This window comes from Dermacentor andersoni, chromosome 4, assembly GCF_023375885.2.
Source record: "Dermacentor andersoni chromosome 4, qqDerAnde1_hic_scaffold, whole genome shotgun sequence".
NCBI classification, from domain to species: domain Eukaryota; kingdom Metazoa; phylum Arthropoda; class Arachnida; order Ixodida; family Ixodidae; genus Dermacentor; species Dermacentor andersoni.
Genome location: NC_092817.1, coordinates 157,047,810 through 157,060,151, shown reverse-complemented (window position 1 = coordinate 157,060,151; position 12,342 = coordinate 157,047,810). Strand labels below are relative to the sequence as shown.

General features: G+C 47.0%; 1 pseudogene; it reads right to left on the bottom strand.

The window, feature by feature from the left end:
* Positions 1-1,759: 1,759 nt before the first annotated feature.
* Positions 1,760-4,446, bottom strand: LOC140217253 (uncharacterized; annotated as a pseudogene).
* Positions 4,447-12,342: the final 7,896 nt, after the last annotated feature.

Sequence of the window (12,342 nt, the reverse complement as noted above, 5' to 3'; positions counted from 1 at the left end):
TTCAAAAGCGGCAAAACGGCAAGTTGGGCCAGTTGGTTGGGATTCATAGTAAGGTTTGTTACAGCGCAACACAAGACAAGGACAAAAGAAGGTATAAAACGACGACACGGCGCCGTGTCGTCGCTTTATATCTTTTTTTGTCCTTGTCTTGTATTGCGCTCTAACAAATCTTGAAAATCGACTAGACAAGTGGCGAGTAAAATGCCAATGGTCTCGTCTTCTTCGTCTGAGCTCATCATTTTGCAGAAGTAGATAGCGGACGGAAGCGCGCCGACCCACGACGAAAAAAATATCGAAAGCGCGCGTACAAACCCAAAGTACCGCGAGATGGCGGCACGTCCCTGAAATTGCTAAAGAAATTGCGAGATGCCCCGCCTTCCCGGCGGCGCGGATAGCCAGACAACGCGGCCGGTCTGAACAGGCGCGGGCGCTCGCCGCCTCGTCGCTTTGAAAATCCGCTTATCCGCTTAGACGCTCCGCTTTCGGTGTGAATGTGCGTTTAGTTTACGGCTGGCATAGAGGATAGGATGCTCCTCATTATCGTCGCCGACCTTACTAAGTACTACGCCCATGCCTCTGTCACTTGCGTCGCACTGAACTATGAATTCCTTTGTGTAGTCTGGCACGCGAAGCACAGGACGAGAAACCAATAGCGTTTTCGAACTTTGGAAAGCGTTCTCTTTGTCCTTATCCCAGTGTACGCTACTCGGTGCTCCCTTTCGGAGAGCGTCCGTTAATGGACATGCCATTTGCGAGTAATTCGGAATGTACCGTTGATAGTACCCCACAAGTCCCATAAATGAACGAAGGTCTGTTTTCGTGTGCGGCTGAGAAAATTCTCCAATCGTAGCTATTTTCAGCTCGGCCGGCCGTCTCGTGTTTTGGCCGATAACATGGCCCAGATAAGTAACCTGCGAACACACATATCTACACTTTTCCACTTTCATCGTTAAGCCGACTTCCCTCAACCGTGAGAACACTTGTTTGAGGTGCGATACGTGTTGTTCCCAGCTGTCTGAAAAAATTGCTACGTCATCCAGATAGGGCAAGGCGAACTCCTGCAAGTCTTTAGGACACGGCGCGTTCTTCAGCCCGAAGCTGAGTGCGAGAGGGCGAAGAGTGCCTACAGGTGAGATGAATGCGGCATAGCGGCTGGCACTTTCTGAAAGGGGAACTTGCCAGTACCCCCACACGAGATCTATAGGTGAAATGTATTTAGCAGCGCTAACTCTTTCAATTCGTTCCTCAATGTTGCTTATCGGGTACAGCTGATCCCTAGTGATGGTAATTAAGTTCCTGTAGTCAACACACGTACGAGGGTCCTTGTTAGGGGTTTCTACCAGTATTAGCGGTGACGTGTAGTCTCTCTCAGCGGGCTCAATAACTCCCAACTGTAGCATGCGCTGTATATCTGCCTCCATAATCTCTCTCTGTCTTGGAGACACCCTGTAAGGTTTTGATCTTACTCGTTCGGTTGATGTCAGCTCTATTTCATGCGTTATTAGTTCGGTTCTACCCGGCCGATCGTTGAATCTGTCGAGATATTCCCCTAACACCTCTTTTAGCTCATCTAGCTGCTCGGGTTTTAGAGCGTGCGAGCTCACCGAATGTTTTACTACTTCTTCTAGGCCGATTTCAGAGTTGGAGGTCGCCCTATACTCCTTAAACTTGGTACTAGTGCCATTCTGCTCTTTGATAGTATAGTTAACGACTCCGCTCCGCTCTATGTACGGCTTCATCAAACTGCAGTGATATATGCTCACCTCTTTCCTGCAACCGGGCATTTTCAGAGCATAGTTAGTATCTGAAAGTTTGTGCAACACTTTAACGGGCTGGTACCAGTGAACTTCAAGCTTGTTCTTTCTTGAAGGTTTGAGGATCACGACCTGGTCTCCGGCGTTAAACGTACGAAGCCTCGCATTCTTGTCGTAATAGAATTTGGCGTTCTTTTGAGCTACTCCCATGTTCTTTCCGACTAGTTCTTGGGTTGCGCTCAGCCGTTCCAGCAAATTTAGCACGTATTCAACCACTGTTGGACTCTCTCCTCTTTCTTCCCACATCTCTCTTAACATTCTCAGTGGAGAACGGAGTGTCCTCCCATACACTAGTTCTGCTGGCGAGAACCCTGTCGCTTCATGTGGAACCGTTCGCAAAGCAAACAAAGTTGCCGGTGGACAGTTCTACCAGTCCTCCTTGTGCTCGCAACAGAGCGCACGCAAAACTCGCTTAAGCACTGAATGCCACCTCTCTACACTGTTTGACTGAGGGTGATAGACAGAACTGTGTATTAAGTTTACCCCGCACTTTTGCAAGAATGTGGAAATCTGTGCGCTCGTGAATACTGACCCTTGATCTGCCTCAATTTTGGCTGGAAACCCAACTCGTACAAAAGCTGTCAAAAGCGCGTCTACTACTTCGGTGGAGCTGAGCTCTTTCAGAGGGATTGCTTCTGGAAACTTTGTAGTCGGACACAGCATGGTAAACAAGTACCTGTAGCCCGATTTTGTTTTTGGTAGAGGCCCTACCGTGTCTATTACAAGTCGTCTGAAAGGCTCTGTTATTAAGGGCATTACCTTTAGTGGAGCATGTCTGTCCTGGTTTGCCAGAGCGCTGGCAGGCGTCGCATGATCTTACAAAGTTTTCTGCGTCTTTGAAACAGCCAGGCCAGTAGTATTCCATAAACAATCTTTCCTTTGATTTGTTTATGCCTAGGTGGCCGGACCACCCATTTCCATGAGAGAGACTCAAAAGGTCCTCCCTATACTAAGTAGGTACGACTAACTGATCTAAAATCCTACCCTCTCGATCTCTGTAGTGCCGATACAACAATCCTCCTCTCTCATGCATCGTCACGTTGTGCCTAGCAATGCCTTCTTTAGCTGTGTGATGTAATTTGGCTAAGCTCTCATCATTCTTTTGCTCGGCTGCCAGTGACTCTGTATCCACACGTAAGAGCTGATCAAAGTTCTTTGAGGCCGGTGATAATAACGACCCTGTCTCGCTTGCGTTTGCGTCAGCTTGCTCTTCTTGCAGGCTTGCACTTTGACACTCTAGTGATACGCTCTCATTGAGCTGCTCAGCTGGCAGGCCCTCCTCGACTGATTTTTCATCCCTCGAGCCTAGCTCGGATTCGGGTATTGAAGTTATCCCCTTTTCTGCTTCCGCTGGAGCAGCTTGTGCATATTCAGCCGAAAGCGACGCGATTTTACGAGCTTGGCCTCGCGTCAATGCCTGTACTATGCCCTCTTCCAGTTTAAGCCCTTTGTCACGCAGTAACTGATTCGAACGATTCGAAAAGACGTAAGGGTACTGCAGTGACAAAAATTTGGAAACTGCAGCCTCAGTCTCCAGCTCCCCGAATGGTCCACTGAATTTCACTTTGGCCATGGGCAGACACACGCTGTGTTCTTCTACAACCTGTTTGATCCATGCTACTTCTCCGGTGAAGTCATCTACCGTCACGTAAGACAGATGGACAATGTCCATCGTGGCGGCACTGTCTCTTAGCACTCGGCATGGTTTGCCATTAACTTGCAGGCTTTGCAGATATGGACATAAAAGTTCCATATTCTCGTATCTTTCCTCCACGTAGAAGAAAACTACGCTCGGCTTCCCGCAGTTTAAAGCTATATGTCACAGTTTGTGGCATTTATAACAGCGAATTGGTCTAAGAGATTCCAATTTTATTTTCTGTTCTTTTTGTGCGGTTTCTCCGTTAAGTTTCTCCTCGCTCTTTTCTGCGGGCTTCTCCTCCATGTCAACAGGCTCCGATTGTCAAGTCTGCGAACCCCTCTTGAATGGAAAGGGTTTCCGCGGTCCATTTCGACCGTCCCAGTTTTCGTCCTCGGCGTTCAACTTTCTACGCGTTGCGTACTCTTCGGCTAATTCAGCCGCCCTTTCCAAAGTGTTTACATTCCCTCTGTCCTGCACCAACAGTTTCACAGCTTGGGGTATGCTTTTGTAAAACTGCTCTAGACACATGCATTCTATGATCATGTCTCTGCTGTCGTACGCTTCCGCGGTTTTCAGCCACTCGACTAGGTTGGCATTTAAGCTGTATGCAACCTCCGGATATCCCTCGCTATCTTTCTTGCCTGTGCTCGTAAACCTTTGCCGAAAAGCTTCGGCTGAAAGGCGATATTTCTTCAAGAGACTAGCCTTAACTTTTGCATAATCATATCCATCCTGTGCACTCAGTCTGGCGATTACTTCCGGCGCCTCACACGGCAACATAGACAGCAACCGCTGTGGCCATGTACTCCGGCCGAAGTTCATCTTCTCGCAAGTCCTTTCAAAATTGCTTAGGAACAAGCCTATGTCGGTCCCGACCTCAAATGGCTTTAATAGCCTGTCCATGCGGTACGATTCTGCCTCACTTGATCGTCCCAGAGCCCCTTCATTTCCTTGAGACAACTCCAAATGTTTGCTTTCAAGTGCCAGTTGCATTTTGCTTTACTGCCTTGATCCTGCTCTCTAAATCTAGCTAGGAAAACACAACCTAGCTAACACTCAACAATCTAGCTTCCCTACTGTTCTATACAGAACAACCACAAAGTGAAGCCTACAGAGTCAAAGCAAGAACCAAGCACTCACCGCAGACACAGCACCACGTCGCAAAGTCCATCCCACCGCTGCAACCAGTTGTCAGGATTGGGGGCTTAATCCCATCGCTCGTGATCCGTTGTCACGATTGGAGTCCGGCATGAATTAGAAGGTTGCTGGCCCATGCCGTCGTCCAACTTATCCACGCTGAGGACGTTCATGAAGGGAAAGACTGCTTCTCATCGAGAACGAGGAATAAAGGTTTATTTACAGTATTTACATGCAGTTCGTCAGTCTAGCATGACTTCGAGAGAAAGTACGTCCGTCTAACACGACTGCTTGAGAAAGTGTCTCAGTCCAACATGACTGCTTAAGAAGGTGTCTCGAGCATCCGCACAACAGCGGTTTATAAACACTCGGTCCCCCTTGATTCCAAGGGGACGGAAAAGTTCGTCAAGTCATTGTAAACGCGCCCCCTCTCTATGGGACGGCTTACACACACACACGCACACACACACAAGGGTTCACGGTCCAGTCCAGAACCGATGTCACACCGACTTCGTAGAACTCGGCGTTGACCCTCGCAGCACGCGCGGGTAGCCATTGTCCTACGCCTTGGTCGGCGCGTGGGAAGTGGTCCCCGACGACGTTCCCGCGGCAACTCCCCCGCTCGCGGTTGACCCGGTTAGTGGTGTCGTGTTGCGGCACAAAGCCTGCTTCGTCGAACTCATTCAGCCACAACGGCGACGAGGCTAGACCGTAACGGTGGCGTTTCTTGAAAGTTGACGCCACCGTCGTCGCAACTGGCTGGCAACACTTGCACCTCAGCTGGGCCATTCTTAACAATATCTCTGCTAGTGTTTCTAATAAAACAGGCTTTATAAAAAATGCACTGTGAGTATGTGTTCCTGCGGTGCTTTTTGTCTTGTGCCGATTATATATGTTGCATTTTACACGTAGTTACGGCGAACGTAGACGAAATAGACGCTCATGGAATCTACCCAAATGGATTCTTATATTGAAGCTCAATGAATAGCGAAACTTCGGATCTTTCATGTATGCAGAACGAAAATATCTGTTCTCGGTATCATTAACTTGTCATCTTATTTGCTTACAATAAAGTGCGCAACCTATGTTATTAAGTGTAAAGAAAATGCAACGCTGCACTCGAAGCTTTGCATTGGAAAGGAAAATTGTCTCTTGAGAATAGTCGCTGTGGTGCTAGGTCTTGGTTGATTGAGTCTTTTAAGAAGCGCACTTAGCTTGAAGTGCAGGAATGTGAAAAATGTAAGTCGCTAAAAGGAGAATGTTTCTTGCGTATCAGTGCTAGTAATCTCTAACATGGGAAACTGTACTATGGCTACTACGACTACTAAGCTTGGTTGCTATAGAGACCGGCATGAAGTGCACCGAAGATAGTTAGAAAGCACACCAGTATAAGGAACTAGGCATTTTTGTTTTGCTCTTAGAGGAGCTGAATGCTTCACGAGGAACTTTTTTAGGAAAGCGCTATATCGAAACAATCATCTGCCTAACAACACTACTTTACTTCGTACACGTTATCGCTTTCTAATTCCGCAAAAAAATCTTCAGAAAGCGACAGAGCTTGCTCTCGAGAATGGCAGAGTACTGAAATATTCTGCCAGTAAATTCCCATCTTATCAAGATGAAATATTTTGCATTATATAGTAGGCCCTAAAGACACAAAATCTAGTTTAAAAATATACAAGAATTGATAGAGGTCCTATGAAACCGGGGAGGGCGGGGGGCCTGGGTAAAGGTGACATCGTAACATGAGCATGTCAATTCATTACTAGCAGAAATGCCTGCTACCAACTATAATAAACACGTTTTACGGCAGAAATATTCAGCTAGAATTATTTGCTGGCCAGGTAATTTGTTATAGCTGTACAATAGGCTGCCATATTAAAATACATACTTGGTTTTGGTTGACTACATGTGTTTGATGGGCTTCACCTCACTGTGATCATTTATCAAAGAATTACCGTGACTCACTTGTTCAGCACCGATGTCAGCTTATGTAATACAATGGTTCGGTATTGACTTCCATTATTCTTTCAAAGTATGAGCGCATTTACAACTGCACTCAGTCGAAAACAACTGGCAGTGATGATTTCATCGTTTTGCTTGCACAATGATGTGAATGTCTCTTCTGCACTGCAGGGAAAACGCCGACAACATCTGGTGGCTCTGTCTCTCGGTAGCCATCGTCCTCTTCTTGGTCACCATGTTTGTGGTGTCGTTTGCGATGTTCAGGGGAGGTGAGAGAATGAAATGGGGCGCCGCCACGCGGTGCTATCTTGTGCAAATTGAGGATAATATGGATTTTTCTTTCATGCGTATCGGTTACAATGCTTTAATGCTTAGCAGTTGCAATTGCCATGCACTTCTCGAGGTCAGTTAAAGTAACCGCATTATTTAAATTGTCTTGTTTTGTCTGTAGTGGCGAAACCATCCTAGTATTGCGATGCAACTGGCATGTCGCGCAAAAAGCAGAAGCAGCAAGAGGAGCTTCAATGCATACGTGGAATGATTGAAGATAAAAACCTATCGCCTTTGAGAACCACCAGGGGGTATTCGCGCGCTTGCAAGGGCTAATCGAGGAATGCGCGCGACACACGTGGAAAGTTATTTGTTTCGGATAAGTCGCCCACTGCTCGAGTTTTCAGCTCCGGTAAGAGAGTCTCAACGCACAAAGTAATAAGTAACACACTGATATAAGATGTCAGCACACACAGACGCTTCCGAATACATAAATACGACTCACGGCTATGCTAAGGCTGCGAAATGTGACAGAGACTGCATGAACAAAGAAAATAGATTGGGCATTCGTAGTGCTCAAAACAAAGGTTTTATTGGAGGGAAACGATTATTTACACGACAAGAGTATCTCCGCATTCCTGCTTTGCCCCGAAGTTGCTCAATGTTTCCTTTGTTTTGAACATATATATATAGAGAACGACGAAAATTTAAAAAAATGTAGAACGTGCATAGTAGGCAGCTGGGCGTGCGTTTGTTTATTCTCCCTACCTTTTCACACCTATCTCTCTTAGAAAATGGAGAGGGCTAAAATACGCGATTGTTCTGGGCAATGTATTCCGTGTGGCGGCGCACGTGGGAAATGCTGAATCATTGCGAAGGCCGATACTACCGAAATGTTTCGAACAAATCGCTTTTTTTATGTGCTTTGAAGTGCACGCTGAAATGGCTGAAATAAAGCTATCGAATTGTGAAGACGGAAGTGGACACATGGTGCCACGTTTCAAGTGCGAAATCTCAGATACACATCCCCATGAGATATCGGAAGACCTGACGTACTAGCGGTTTGATATAATACATTTCTGCATTGCGAAGGAGAACGTCTAAGCGAAAACGAAATGTAGCAGAGGAATATACTTCACGACAGAATCTCCCCGCCCCTGTTTATTACGTGCGATGTAGTTGACACTCCTCGAGAATAAAAATATCGAGTGCTGGCTAACGCCGATTTGAAAACGCCATAATGCGTAAGAAAGCCAGTAGAAAAGTTTATTGAGAAATCCCGAAAATAATTTAGGGGTAAATTTTTCACAGTAAAATTTCTGACCACTAGTTGGTTGCGAATATTTACCTCTTTAAATAGAATGAACTACTTTCATTGAATACTAAATTTTCGCCGAAATCATTGGGCTTTTAGATTGTGAGACTGTCAGAACATTCCAACTTATCCTTATTTTTGCAAAAAAGTGTTGTTGCACTTTTTTTTCTGCTCGCGTTATAGGCAATGACTGCGCCGACTGCAGCACCGAGGACGCCTACGCTCGCGGCGGCTCTGACCATTCCTCGAGCTTCCAGGTTACTTACAAGAGAAGTATGCAGTGCTTATGTCTCCGTAACACAAAGAACGTGCTTATTAATAAAAATAGCCAACACTAAAGCAACTGCTTTATAATGATGTATTCATGGATATTCTTGCATATGCGGAACCTTTGGAAAAGAGCTAACAAAGACAAATTACATCAGTCGCTCAAATTCTTAACTGACTAAACTTTCATTCTTCGTTAGCACCTAAATCATAGACGAGCTTCGCCGCTGATTACATTCATGAGGCAATTATTATTGTACTTACTGAATATATTCTAATTTTGCTGCTGTTACTGTTCGTTCACTCTTCCACGTATGTGACGCAGTTGCGCATTGTTTCGTATTATGCAAGTGTGTTGTTATTTACGTGTAGCTCAAATAGCGTTGTTTTATATTTTTTTTCTACGCAAACTACTGCGTACCATTGGCGATGTGTTATGCTTTCGTTACATTTCCACCAAGGGTCGTATATGCGTTCCATAATGACGAATGTGCTTTACTAAGCTTCACTGCAGTACGTTCATGTAATGCGGTGGAAGCATTTAGCCTACGAAAATCAAAATAAAATCAGTAGATGGAGGCCATCGGAGAGCACCTGAGGTAATTATCGAGGGGGTGGGTAGGCCATAGGATATACAGAGTATGCAAAGGGCATTGGGGGGATCAAAGGCTGGACCTGAGAAGTCCGTGAGTTGAGGCCCAACCAGATTTCGGCTTTGGAGTCCCCGTTGCATTTTTCGCGTCCTGGGTATGCCTCCGCCAAAGTATACCAAATATTGACACATTCTTTTCCCTTAGGACTTGCGCCTATTTTTAGTTTTCTTCACGATGCTAAAGCCTTTACGGAACGCTTATAAGACCCTTGTCGCATTTTTCGCCCTTATGACTATGATGTGAGCTTTGCGATGGAGCCAAAGTGGGGTATATTTTACCTTTAACTTAAAGGCCTCGGGATCATGGGCAGACGCTCGACTCTCTCGCGTTTCCCGTTGTTGTTTCTCCTGACTGACTCTTGCGTCTCCTGGAATCCAGCATCATTCATTGCTCGTCTGGTGGTGGAAGTCCGTGTAGTGGAGCAGTACAAGAAATGATGTGACTGTTGCAGCTGCTTCCGACTGTTGGGTTTGCCAGAACTAATGGTCCCTGGAGCGAAATTCGGGGACCTTCTCCGGAGAACTTTTCCTTCTCAATATGTGCTTTTGCCCAGATATTACGAAGGCCGACGCGCTTTGCTACCCTGTTTAAGCACCTCTTAAGTCTAAACCCCATGAGCGCGATTTTGTGCGCAACAGCGACGAGCGACGGCTTCGAGCGACGGATCGGGTGGTCGCTTAAACAGATCGCTCGGTCTTGTCGCGCGATCGCTCGGTTCTGCAAATCTAGAATTTGTCACTCGTCGCCCGGAAGTGCTATGAGCGAGTAGCCAATACCGCGAAGCCGGAACTGGACGTACATAACTCAAGTACTTCCGATTGTCGCACGGAACGAGCAAACGATTGAATTTTTGTACATGCAAAGATAAGAACCTACTGGAAGACCTTGAGAGATATTTTATGCTGCTTTTTACAGTAAAACACATCAACTTCAGTTAATAACGCACGCGTCACGCTAGTTTCGGCGCCTATATTGCTGCCCTTATACTGGAAACATTGGGGAGACGTCGCTCGAAGTCATCGCGCGCATGGGGTGCGACTTGTAGGAGACGAGCGAACGCGACATCCATCTCCATCGCGTCGCTTGTCGCTGTCGTGCGCAAGATCGCTTGCATGGGGTTTATACTTTAAACTACCGTGGAAACGGGAGCGTAGCGGGCGATACAGAGTCCGTAATGGCGAAGCGGCAATTTTTTGCAGTCAGTGGGCGACCCGTGTCACTGGGCTGCACGTAAGATAATGCTTGCCGTTAATGGTGCGTCTGCGGTGCGCTCGCCATTTGACTAGCGTCGTCGGTGACGGGAGGCGATCTTTAGAGTACGTGCGACTCTGCGTATGCTCCGCCTATAGCCATCAACACGAACTTCAATATAGCCTGAAAATGTATCTTTTATAATAAACGAATTGGCAGTAACAACGTGCCGCTAATAATTGGTCTGCCGCTGCTAAAGCGGCATCTACCCAACCTCCCCACCCACCTCCTCTCGCTGCGCGCCAGGTCGCTCCCCTCCCTTTGGCAGGAACCCTCCGCGCAAGGTCTGGCGTGAAGCACAAGAAAAAGGACGAGTACTGCACAATTCATAGGGCGAAAATGGTTCAATATTGCAGCAATGTTTCCAAGGAAGAAGTAAACATCGTATATCCAATGCGCGAATCAAAGTGATAACCTCGCTGTTATGAGCGCAATGCTATTGCTCGGCGTAACGAAACGTGAATGGGAGTGAGGCTATTGCGGAGTATTTATCTGTCGAAACGTAGTGCAGCGGGGCTACAGGGACAAACGAAGAAAAGCCGGCATAGAGTCAAGAGAAAGGCGGATCTCGTTTTACCCTATCCTTCCCCTTAGCCGGTGCAAGGAAAGACCGATGTGTGCATGAGCAATGCAAATAAATTGATTACTTTCCAGCTTTTCTGCTGGTACAAATCGAATTCTCCTTACATGTGCATAAAGAAGCTTTTATTTCTCCTATGAAAAGGTTCGCGAGTTTCTAAGCAGAATGTCTAATAACCCAGCTTGAGATTGTGCGAAGAAGTCGATGTGTGACATTGTTAGTGCACTGTCTTGTACAGGAACATCACCTGCAGAACAGCGGAGACTTAGCACACACAAAATAAGTGAACGACAAATCACGCGCCATAGGGCTTTTACCGCGAGCAGTCTGCGCACCACGCACAAGTGGACGCCGTAGGGGCGCTGCCATCGAATGTCTTCTGAGTCTGGAGTAAGCAGGCTTCAGCCGCCGCCGGCTGCCCCTTTAGCTTTCCGCAGAGAGGCCGGGGATCACTTAGCACCAGGACACTACTCATTTGAAAAGTGGAAGAGCAGAAGGAAGACGGGCTTCATCGTGAACTGCAAAAAAAGTTAATCAGTGGCTTGAAGGCGTGAGAGGAGACTCCGTACGAGCTTTAAACGTGTCAACTGTGCCAGGAGTGCCCGTGTTTTTAACCGTTCTTCATGCGCATCTTTCCGCAAAGCGAGAACAAGCTAAACCACCAGCGTTAAATAGCCAATTACCGGCAATGATCGGCAACTGATTACTGGCAATTACTGAGAGGCTAACGCCGACAACAACAACAACACCGTTACGGTCAGCATGCCTGGAACTAAATATCATGGATCGTTGAAGTTCGTTAAAGGGAAGCTGAAGAGTTTTCCAGAAAAAATGTTGGAAGAGCTGTACGTAATGGTTTTCGACCCTCCGAATTCGAACATCGCATCGAAATAGAGCGAAAGAAAGCGCAAACAGATTTTATGTCGACGAAAAGTGAAGCAGCAGACTCGGGCAGCTCGCGCGCCTCGTTTCCGCCTATGATTCGTCCGGCGCCTCGTGACGTCAACATTGGTGTTCGTCCGGATCGGCCGCTGCCGCCACGCATGAAGCACGGTGCAAGGTGGTTTGGCGCTGTGGTTTGGTGAGACGGTAGTGGTAAATTTCGAGAGCTTGCGTTTCGCTGCGGAGTTCGGCGTTGCTCCCTACATGTATACGTAGCCGGCCTCTCCAAGAAGCAAAAGACGCTGGTAGCAAGCAGTACTTTCGACGCGAACGAAAGCGAAATGTTAGCATCTCCTCGTGTTAGAAATGTTCTTTGGTGAGCATGTTTTTTGCAAAGCTGTATTCAGCGATCCAGTCAGTTCGTTTCCGGGCAAAGAACTGTGCTGCTATGTTACTGCATGCCTCCTCGTGGAACGTAAGGAGGAATGCGATCGTCGGCATTTGTGCGCTGCTCCAAAGCTGTCGGCAATCTACGCAGGCGGTTTACATGTGGGAAAAGTTTTCCGGCT